Here is an 11,887-nt window from a genome sequence, read left to right as displayed (position 1 = left end):
CTCAGTCTGGCTGTAGACCTAGAAATACATAGGTCCAGCCAGAATGAAGAAATGTCATGGCAAAAAAGCAAGACGCATCCGCAGCACACATAACATGTGCATGACATCTGCGGACTTCATTGCGGAATTTAGAATCTCCATTGAAGTCAATGGAGAAATTCCGCCATGAGTCCGCAACCAGTCCGCCACTGCTCCGCAACAGACAGAGCATGCTGCGGACACCAAATTCCGCTCCGCAGCGGAATTTTACGCATCGTCTAAACGAACACTTCTAAATTAAAGTGGAAGTCAATGGAGAAACGGCTCCGCTGCGGATTAACGCTGCGGAGTGTCCGCAGCGGAATTCAAGTGAAATTCCGCCACGTGTGAACCCAGCCTTACTTGCATTGTACTATACTCTGTTACAGATACTTTGCACCAAAAACGCTGACACATGTGAGAGATTTCTGTGAGAATACGGAGGCCTTCGCTGAGAATACACTCATAATGGAACACGCCTCATTTTTTCTATGAGATAAAAAAAACAACTTTATGTGCCTATGGAGGCACAAGGTGGTACAGTATGGGTCCATAAAATTATTACATATCCATCCCACACGGATCCCTTATGTCCATATAAGGACTCATCGTTTTTTAGATTTATTGCCAGCTTTGGCTTGAAATAACTGCAGATAAAAACTTCATCAAAATGCAAACTGTGAATAGGGCCTTAGACGTAGCAACATCAAAAAGACTGATCATTATTAACGAAACATTTTACAAAATAATGGAAAGTAATGTTTATATCAAAAAGCATTTCAAGAACGTTTGCTGAAGAAGGTACGTGACAGAGCCAGCTATCTCCACCCCAAAGCATCTGTGGGGTGAGCTTTATCACTGCTATGTTGAGTTATGTTATTATTTTCCAGGCATTAGCTTTCCAGACATGACAATGTATCTGAATCGAGTGAGAGATGTGTCATATGTCTGACATTACAAATGTCGATTTTTTTCTGTAAACGAGACTAAGGCTGGGTTCACACGACCTATTTTCAGACGTAAACGAGGCGTATTATGCCTTGTTTTACGTCTGAAAATACGGCTGCAATACGTCGGCAAACATCTGCCCATTCATTTGAATGGGTTTGCCGACGTACTGTGCAGACGACCTGTCATTTACGCGTCGTCGTTTGACAGCTGTCAAACGACGACGCGTAAAAATACAGCCTCGTCAAAAGAAGTGCAGGACACTTCTTTGGACGTTTTTGGAGCCGTTTTCTCATAGACTCCAATGAAAACAGCTCCAAAAACGGACATAAAAAACGCCGCGAAAACGCCACGAAAAATGCGAGTTGGTCAAAAAACGTCTGAAAATCAGGGGCTGTTTTCCCTTGAAAACAGCTCCGTATTTTCAGACGTTTTTGGTCACTACGTGTGCACATACCCTAAGAACTACCCTCCATATGGTTCAAGATGTGATTCCACCAGTGCTAAAGGCCAGTGCAGAGGATCAGCTTACCATTGCACCATTATGTCATGTCGCATTGTATTTGACCCATTGACAGAGGGGCAGCTATATGATGCTATATCACTATGTAACGACATTGTATTCTACTGCGTGGCCACGCCTGTGTAGCACTAGCCCTGTTTTATCCTTTTTATATGACCCTTCTTTACCTTATCATAACCTCTCATTCCTGTGTCCAAACTTTCTCTTGTGCTGCACCTATAAACTAAAATGCTATAATTTCACATCATTTTATTGCTTCTACCACCACAGTGCATTGGTCAGAGGCAAATCTGGTGAATTTACCCCTAAACACCTCCCCCACTGAACCCTGCTATCCTTTTACCTTTGCTACACTTTTCTCATTCCAGATGAACTTTATTTCTCTGTTGTCACAAATACTGTCTGTGTTACTGGTTGATTTACCAGTTATACTGACAATAACTCCCCTCATCTCCTTCAGGCCTAGGTCACACAGAGTATTTTGCAGGCAGAAAAAATCTCAGATTTTGACCTGCCTGCGCATTTTTGCTCTCAGAGCGTTTTTTGCCTGTGACCATTGAGAACCGTGGGCAATAAATGCAGCGAAAAACGCTTTTCCTGCCTTCCATTGATTTCAATCAGAGGTCAGAGGCGGAACCATGCCAAGAAAGCACATGACATTTTTTTCCCGCGAACAGCTAAAAGACGCTCGGGAATAGAACACCTCCGCCTCCCATTGAAATTAATGGTAGGCGATTTCAGCTGTTTTCATTAGTGCTGATTCCGATGCGGTTCCCTCGTAAAAATCAGTGCAAAAAAACTCAGTGTGAATTGACCCTAAGGGTATGTTCACACGTAGTCAACAAAAACGTCTGAAAATCCAGAGCTGTTTTCAAGGGAAAACAGACCCTGCTTTTCAGACGTTTTTTTACCAACTCGCATTTTTCGCGGCGTTTTCACGCCGTTTTCGCGGCGTTTTTTACGTCCGTTTTTGGAGCTGTTTTCATTGGAGTCTATGAGAAAACAGCTCCAAAAACGTCCAAAGAAGTGTCCTGCACTTCTTTTTACGAGGCGTAATTTTACGCGTCGTAATTGCCGTACGACGCGTAAAATTACGCTTCGTGTGGACAATACAGCGTTCTACCCATAGAAAGTAATGGGCAGATGTTTGACGACGTATTTGAGACGTATTTCCAGACGTAAAACGAGGCAAAATATGCCTCGTATACGTCTGAAATTTGGCCGTGTGAACATACCCTAAGATTTTAACCTGTTTCAAGCATTGTCCTCTCTCCTTTGGTTTTATTTTTGGTAGTTGGTTGTTTTCAATACGAATCATTTTGTATGTTTACCGCTTCTGATACCGCTTCTGCTAATTGTAAAGCGCTGCACAATATATAGGCACTATATAAATCACAGATGCCCAACTGGCGGTCCTAATGTGCCTGATATGTGGCCCCAGAAAGAGGAAAATTCATATAGCACAGCTGCTTTCCCAAGGACAATGATCAGGCATGAACAAGGTATTTTCACATGGTGCAGTCAAATCGTGGTTTATTGCCGCCATTTCTGCAAAATTGTAGCAGAACGTCACACTACTTGTGGCACTAAACAGTGATTTGACCATGTGAACATACCCTAAGTGCTCTATGTTCTCCTCTATTATGGGGCACTGCGGTAACTTTCCCATCTCCAAATGTGTTGTGCATGTGTGTGTTTATAATTTATATATATCTGTATGGGCTTTTTAGATGCCAGTGGTCTGTGTTCCCTCCATATGAATCTTTTGTAAGATTTTTTGTTATTTTTATTTCTTCTGCCGAGGCCAATCCTGTTTTGAGCTGAAATGAATGGCGAAAACAAAAGCCATAAATACAAGTGGTGTGTAAAAAACCGTGTGTGTGCATGCCCCTTAACTCAGGCTAGATGGGATGGAGTCAAGGGCTGCCTAGGAGGCCCCTAAAATATGTCACTGATATAAATAAAGATGATCATTTTTATTACTATTGTTGTGTTTTATGGTTTAGCAGTAAACATTGACTGCATTGGTTTTTATTTTTTTATTTGAAGCAGACACTAAAAAATTATAATTTTTTTCATCATTTTCCAGTGGAAATTTACTGTGTCCCAGGATGTAAATATTCTCCAGTTGTCTTTCTGCAGTGATTTTCCATTTATCTCTTAAGTCACTGCAAGTTGTTGTAACATCATTCACATTAATGTTGAACGAAAACAGATTTGACAGACTTCTAGATCGAGCCAAACAATCTTTATCATTGATTTCCAACTGCGGGATAAACTGATTGTAAATTAAACTGAAAAGGGACAGAAGTTTAAGTGAGATCTGAAAAATATTTCTAAACGATATAGTCATATATATGGCTTAGGCTTCGTTCACATCTGCGTCAGGGTTCCCGTTCAGGCTTTCCGTCTGAGTTTGCCGTCAGAACTGAACCCTGACTGAAACAAACAGAAACCATAGGTTTCCGGTTGCATCACCATTAATTTCAATGGTGACGGATCCGGTGCAAATGGATTCCGTTTATCTCAGTTGTGCAAGGGTTCCGTCGTTTTGAAGGAATCAATACCGTAGTCTACTTGTTTCAGTCAGGGTTCCGTTCTGACGGGAAGCTCAGACGGAACTTCAGAACGGAACCCTGACGCAGATGTGAATGAAGCCTTAGAGATATGTAAATAGTGAGGGACTAGGAGCTTCAAGCTATACTTCTGCCCACATGCTGTTATCTATAGTTAAACAATGCATCAACCTGTCATGCCCCAGAGGAAGCGGGAAGGGCGAAACCCAGGGTCGGGCGAGAGTGTTTGGCATGTTTTTCGATTTTTACTTACCTTGATGCTTTTATTTCTTGTTACTTCTGTGAGTATGGATTAAACTTGGCGTGGAGCAATCTTTTTTCAGAGGGTGTTGCACTATGTGTCTTCCTTTTTCCATCTATTAGAGACATAAGATCCTTTTCCTACCAGGAGTTCTTTGAACGTTGGGAGACGATACGGAGCTCTGTGGGACTACAGGGATAAGAATTACCATCCATACCCTCATTGGATTGCGGATTGTCCACTGCATTTTTCTGGGAGAGAGTGTCCGTACTGAATGATATTGGACTGTTACCAGTGCCGTCTGAGAGCTAAACCTAACTGTACTTTATATCTGTCATTTAGGGTATTTGTTGGATCATACCCAATTTAATTTTACCTGCTCCGGTCTGAGAGATATATTGTGGGTATTTGAGTCAGGAGAAACTACCATTCTATAAGCAGCAAATAATATATGGAAAGACAAATAACCTTTCAAAGCACACTATAAATCTTCAATAAAGTATATGTTTCCTTATTTTGATGCCAGAAACAAAAAGTTAACAATAAAGAGTTCGTAAGAGGACACAGACCATAAGCAAATAATGAATAGACATAGATATAGCAACTAAGTTTTATTGTTATTGTTTCATAATACTTGAGATCAAAGTCCAAGGCAAGACTAATTCCTGGTATTTGAATGATAATGGCCTCTTGTGATATTATTCTGTAATGACTCACTAGACAAGATATGTTCATAGTTTTCCCTTATTTGATATTTGTAGAGCCTAGCTGATAATTATTCTCCAATTTTGTGTTATTACCTTCTCCACTGATAGGATAAGTATAAGACAGGTAAATTAGAGTTATAAATCTGTGTAGTATTAATACTGTCAGATGCTGCCAATGACACTACAACTTCTGAGAAACAGTATTAATGAGTTGCCAAGTGAGTCCAGAGATCCAGATGTTGAACACTCATCCATTTAATGTTCTGGTTGCTTTAAAGGGAAGCTGTCATATGAAACACGCTGTCCCATCTGCGGGCAGCATGTTATAGAGCAGGAGAAGCTGAACAGATGGTTATACAGTTTACTTAGAAACGGTTCAGGATAACTTGTAATTTATTCAATTAAATTCCTGCTGACTGTGGGCTAAAGAGTGGTCTTCCTCAGTGATTGGCAGCGAATGCAGGGAAGGCTGTCAATCAGTGGTTAAGACCGCCCATTGGACCCTTTAGACCAAAGTGAGCAGGGATTTAAAAAAAAATAAAAATTGATTACATGGTATCCTCAATCTTTTCCCACAAAAATCTATAATGATCTGCTCTGTTCTTCCAACATAATGCTTGCAGATTGGACGGTTCCATTTAAAGAATTGATCTGCAACCCGTTGCTCCCTAGCTGTTGTGAAACTACAACTATTCTACTACTGTAATTTTACAAATGAAGAGCCACAAGTTGGAGACCACTGCCTTAGAAGATGTCCAAAAATCCAATGTCGTAAACAGCTGTTATTTGCTGGATTGCGGCCTGTTGGGTATGCTGCACTCCATCACACATCATAGGATTATACTGTCATATTTAGAAAATGTGGTCCTGATGTCCCCTAACTTTCATGTTTAATGTAAGACATACATGAAATTAAATCAAACAGAATTGCAGATTTTATTTCCTGAACACAAGACCTTTTCGGTTAGTATGAAAACAGCATTTCTTTTTGGTTCCTTTTTGCCTAACATTTTATTAGTGATTTTCATACTAAAAATACTTTAAATTCATTTAGTTGTAAATATATAAGTAATTATGTGTACAGCCAATATAGTAATGATAATTGGCTGGAGTTAAATTATTTTGGCTCACTTAAAGAGGCTCTGTCACCACATTATAAGTGCCCTGTCTCCTATATAAGGAGATCGGCGCTGTAATGTAGGTGACAGTAATGCTTTTTATTTTAAAAAAATATCTTTTTTCACAACGTTAGGAGTGATTTTGGTTTATGCTAATGAGCTTTCTTAATGCCCAAGTGGGCGTACTTTTACTTTCGACCAAGTGGGCGTAGTACAGAGGAGTGCATGACGCTGACCAATCGGCATCATGCACTCCTCTCCATTCATTTACACTGCACTAGCGATATAGTTATATCACTATGTGCAGCTTCATACACAAGCCCTAACATTCCTACAGTGTCCTGATAATGAATACACATGAAATCCAGCCTGGACGTCATGTGTACTCAGAATCCTGACACTTCTGACTCTTTTTTGTGAGATTCCAGCAACGGATACGAAATCTCGCGAGATCTCGGAACTAAACGAGATTTGGTTTCACTTGCCAGAATCTCACAAAAAAAGATTCAGAAGTGTCAGGATTCTGAGTACACATGACGTCCAGGCTGGATTTCATGTGTATTCATTATCAGGACACTGTAGTAATGTTAGGGTTTGTGTATGAGGCTGCACATAGCGATATATCTATATTGCTAGTGCAGTGTAAATGAATGGAGAGGAGTGCATGATGCCGATTGGTCAGCGTCATACACTCCTCTGTACAACGCCCACTTGGTCGAAAGTAAAAGTACGCCCACTTGGGAATTAAGAAAGCTCATTAGCATAAACCAATATCGCTCCTAACGTTGTGAAAAAATATCGTTTTTTTAAATAAAAAGCATTACCGTCACCTACATTACAGCTCCGATCTCCTTATGTAGGAGACAGGGCACTTATAATGTGGTGACAGAGTCTCTTTAAATAAAAGTAAAGGAATCCTTCGCTCAAAAGATTTAATTGGTGGTTTATTGAAACACGTTTTAAAAGATTATGGGGTAGAGTTATTAAGACTGTTGTTCCATATGCCAGTTTTAATAAACAATTTGTTGGAGTTAGATGCAACACGTTTATTAAGATTCTCCCCTCTGGGTCCCCTCAGGCTCCCTCAGCATGTCGTGTCACATACAAGGTCCTGACGCCAAGGAGCACTCAATGGCCTGAGTGCTGCATCACATACAACGTCATGACACTATCCAATGTCACAACCTTGTATGATCCGTTACATGCTGAGGTAAGAATACTTTATTTTTTATTTTTTACTGTCTAATGAGGATGGAGAAGGGGTAGTCTTATCAGGGGTGAGAAGGTACAAGACTGGAACGGGCCTCTTCCTTGCTACGCCCCACAGAGTGAAACTTACGTCTAAGTTAGGAGATGGCATAGAAAGTTTTTTTCATACATCTTAGGAAATGGGTACCTAAAACAGCAAGTACCTTGGGGAATCTGAAAAATACATGATTACCTCCTCAACATGGATGAGGCAGACTTTGCCTTAGACAATTGTTTATGGCACAAAAATAATTGGAACAAGTCATAGATTGTATTAATTAGATGTTGTGTAAGTTATAGAGTGCACATCTTGTGGTATGTAGGTAAGTCTGTAGAAAATCTGTAGAAAGTATGTTTAAGTTTTATGAAATTGATTTGCAGGGGCGGATTGGCCATGGGGTCTCCTGAAAGAAATTCCAAAAGGCCGGTCGTGTCATTAGGCCGGCTGTCTGTTGCCCCGATTCCACTTTCAACTGTATCCATGTCTTCAGGACGCAAATACAGTTAAAACCAGGTACAGAACGTCAGTGTCCTGACGCAAGCGGCACAATGATGTCACTGCATTGCGCTGCCTGCGCGGGAACGCTCACTTCGCAGGCCGGAAGAGGTCTCAGCCAGCTCTACTCAATGGGAAATCGGGGTTAGGTAAGTATAAGTTTTATTACTTCCTGGGGAAATATAGGGCTATATTCCCGAGCCCTATTATCCTTTAGAGAGGCACTATTACCAGGTACTACTATCTATTAGGGGGGCACTATTACCTATTAGAGGAGAAACATCGCTGGGCATTTTTATTATTTGGGGTACAAAGCAGGTTCATATTACTATTTTGGGGTAGAAAGGGGGTATTATTAATAATAATCCCCCCTTTCTGCTCCAAAACTGTAATTAGAAACCTCTTTGTACTCCCACACAATAAAAATGCTTATCTTTGTTATTATTAAGGGGGCACAAAGGGAGAATTATTACTTTGTAGAGGGCACACAGCTGGGCATTTTACTATGTGTTGGTGCAGAACGGGGGCATTATTACTGTCAAGTATGCAATATTACTACCCACAGGGCACAAAGGGGCATTAAGACTTTGTAGGAGGCATAACGGTGGACATTCTTACTATGTGGGGGCATTATTACTCTGTAGGGGGCACAAAGGTGGGCATTTACTGTGAGGCACAAAGAGGAGCACTATTCAGTAACAGTATAGTAATATTATTCAGTCACTATGTAGTGGTAATATGTGGTCATGATGTGGCAGTATTATTTAGACCTTGTATAGTGGTGTTATTTATAATATTGTCTTTGTATAGTGCTTTTTTTTATTAAGTAACAGTATAATAATATTATTCAGTATGTAGTATGTAGGGGTAATGATAATATGTAGTCATGATGTGGCGGTATTATTTAGGACTTAAAGGGGCTCTGTCACCAGATTTTGCAACCCCTATCTGCTATTGCAGCAGATAGGCGCTGCAATGTAGATTACAGTAACGTTTTTATTTTTAAAAAACGAGCATTTTTGGCCAAGTTATCACCATTTTTGTAATTATGCAAATGAGGCTTGCAAAAGTCCAAGTGGGTGTGTTTAAAAGTAAAAGTCCAAGTGGGCGTGTATTATGTGCGTACATCGGGGCGTTTTTAATACTTTCACTAGCTGGGCGCTCTGAAGAGAAGTAACATCCTCTTCTCTTCAGAACGCCCAGCTTCTGACAGTGCAGATCTGTGACGTCACTCACAGGTCCTGCATCGTGACGGCCACATCGGCACCAGAGGCTACAGTTGATTCTGCAGCAGCATCAGCGTTTGCAGGTAAGTCGATCTTACCTGCAAACGCTGATGCTGCTGCAGAATCAACTGTAGCCTCTGGTGCCGATGTGGCCGTCACGATGCAGGACCTGTGAGTGACGTCACAGATCTGCACTGTCAGAAGCTGGGCGTTCTGAAGAGAAGAGGATGTTACTTCTCTTCAGAGCGCCCAGCTAGTAAAAGTATTAAAAACGCCCCGATGTACGCACATAATACACGCCCACTTGGACTTTTACTTTTAAACACACCCACTTGGATTTTTGCAAGCCTCATTTGCATAAATACAAAAATGGTCATAACTTGGCCAAAAATGCTCGTTTTTTTAAAATAAAAACGTTACTGTAATCTACATTGCAGCGCCTATCTGCTGCAATAGCAGATAGGGGTTGCAAAATCTGGTGACAGAGCCTCTTTAAATAGTGGTATTATTGGTAATATTGGTCTTTGTATAACGTGTTTTGTTCAGTAACAGTGTGGAGGTAATATTTAATCACTGTATGCTGGTAACATTTGATACTGGTATAGTAGAATTAGGTTATAACTATTCATGGGTATAAATATTTGTTGTGTGTGGGGGAACATATGCTTTGATCTGTTAAGACATTATCAACGCCCCTGGAAGCTCTAGAAATCAGCACCGCAGCTCTCTGCTCACCCCATTCTGATTTGACTTAATGTTGGTACAAAATTTCAGCATTTGATGTCCCACTTTTAATTTTTCCCTACCGAAGACTCACGGTTTGCTATGGCTAATGATTTCCTATCCCCCGTTCTTTTGTTGGCCCTGCCTGCTGCCAATTTCGGACATACCTGCAACATGATGCCACTTTTTGATTTTTTTCCTGGGCCACTTTAAGTTCCCACTGGTTACTGGGAGTTGGAAATGCTAGAAAGACTCCAGTGCTAAATGCAGTGAGACATTTTAATTGTAGCTATTTCACATCACAGTGCCAGGTAATGCAGTGCCCCCACTGTGCCACCGCGCCAAACGAGGAAAAGACGGGAGAGGAGTCAGAGTCATATTTTTGAGCCGGCTGGGGAAGCGTAGGGTAGCTGTGGCCCTTGATCCCTGCACAGCACAGATCAAAACATTTAAAAAAAATTTAGCAAACATTTTTTAATTGGGACATTGGGGTCTGGGGGAGGGGGCTCAAGTCTATTTAAAGCGCCCTGCAAAACCTTGGTAGCCAAAAAAGTACCAGGGCAGCACCCATGCTCCACTACACCCCTGCCTTAAGTTTGGCTAATACAACATGAATAACAAGGGAGCAGGGAGGAGGATTTGCAGGGAGTGATTGAAGTAAAGAATATTATGTACAGTGCTTGGAGCACAATGTGGTGGAGCATGACAAAGTATACCAGAAGAAGAGCTGTGGGAATAAAAGTGTCATGAGCATGACACACAGAGCTCTATAGGTCACTATTACTAGCATGACCTAGCAATATAAAATGAAAATTGTGGGATGCTGCACTGCTATGTCACTTGGGAAATAATCATTATTTCTCTGATCACAAAATATACAATTGGGCAGGGCCGGACTGGGCCTAAAAAGCAGCCCTGGCACACAAACGCCAGCAGCCCACATTCAATCTGCCTCGTCTTGCTCCTTCTTGACCTCTTCCTTCAGCTCTTCACACAGCTGGCTTGCCATGATTCAGGGGCGTAGCTAGGGGGGGGGGGGCAGGTGGGACATGTGCCCCGGGCGCAACTTAGAGGGGGGTGCCAGGACCGCACCGTCCATGACGCAGCAGTCTGCCTGGAGAGAGGGAGCAGACACACCGGAGTGGACAATTTAGTGCCTGGGAAAACTAGCGCTTCTAAAATCATAAAATAAATGACATTATTTTATGATTTTAGAAACTCTTGTGTCTCCAGGCACATTCTTTTTGCGGCTCCCATCCCACTCTCGCCCCCCCCCCCCCCGCGCCTCCCTCGCCCCCCCTCACGGAACTGCTGTAACTTCTCCCTCCCCTGGCAGGAGAGAGAGAATATTAATAGTAATTTATGTAATATATGTAATTAAAAAAAAATTCTCTATTAAACATATCTATCTATCTATCTATCTATCTATCTATCTATCTATCTATCTATCTATCTATCTATCTATCGAAACAAGAAAATGTTAACCGCACAGTCAGTTCATAAAGTTGAGGGTGCAAGCCCGCCAGGGACACGACCAAGGTCACCCAAAATAACTATCCCGGATTCAGCCGGACAGTCCCAGATTCCGGCCGGAGACCCGCTGTCCCGGGCGGCCGGGGATATATCCCGCTGATTGACAGGGAAAGTCATTCTGCCTGCCAATACATATATATATATATATATATATATATATATATATATATATATATATATACTGTATATATTTCTACAGTTATAATTAAGTTGATGAGGGTAATATCAATACAAATGTGGCAAGCTCCCCCTGCTGGCAGTTACCAATAGTCTCTCCCCCGTTTCTGGAAACTCGCACTCTGGGATTTAGGGTAGATTATAGATTCTTAATAAGATGATTGAAGCATCGTGGGAAATTAGATCAATTAGGGTTAGTTATATTACAATATGGGATATAAGAACTCACCGACGTTCAACTTCACTTGTCGTTGTCCTGTAACGAACTGAGGACCACTGAGTGCTTTTTTTTCCCTTCAAATTCAAATCCAGCAATCCTATTGACTGATGATCAGTGATATTTGTAACAGTAA

This window comes from Rhinoderma darwinii, chromosome 7 (genome assembly GCF_050947455.1).
Source record: "Rhinoderma darwinii isolate aRhiDar2 chromosome 7, aRhiDar2.hap1, whole genome shotgun sequence".
NCBI lineage: Eukaryota > Metazoa > Chordata > Amphibia > Anura > Rhinodermatidae > Rhinoderma > Rhinoderma darwinii.
Note: the sequence above shows the minus strand (reverse complement) of the source record.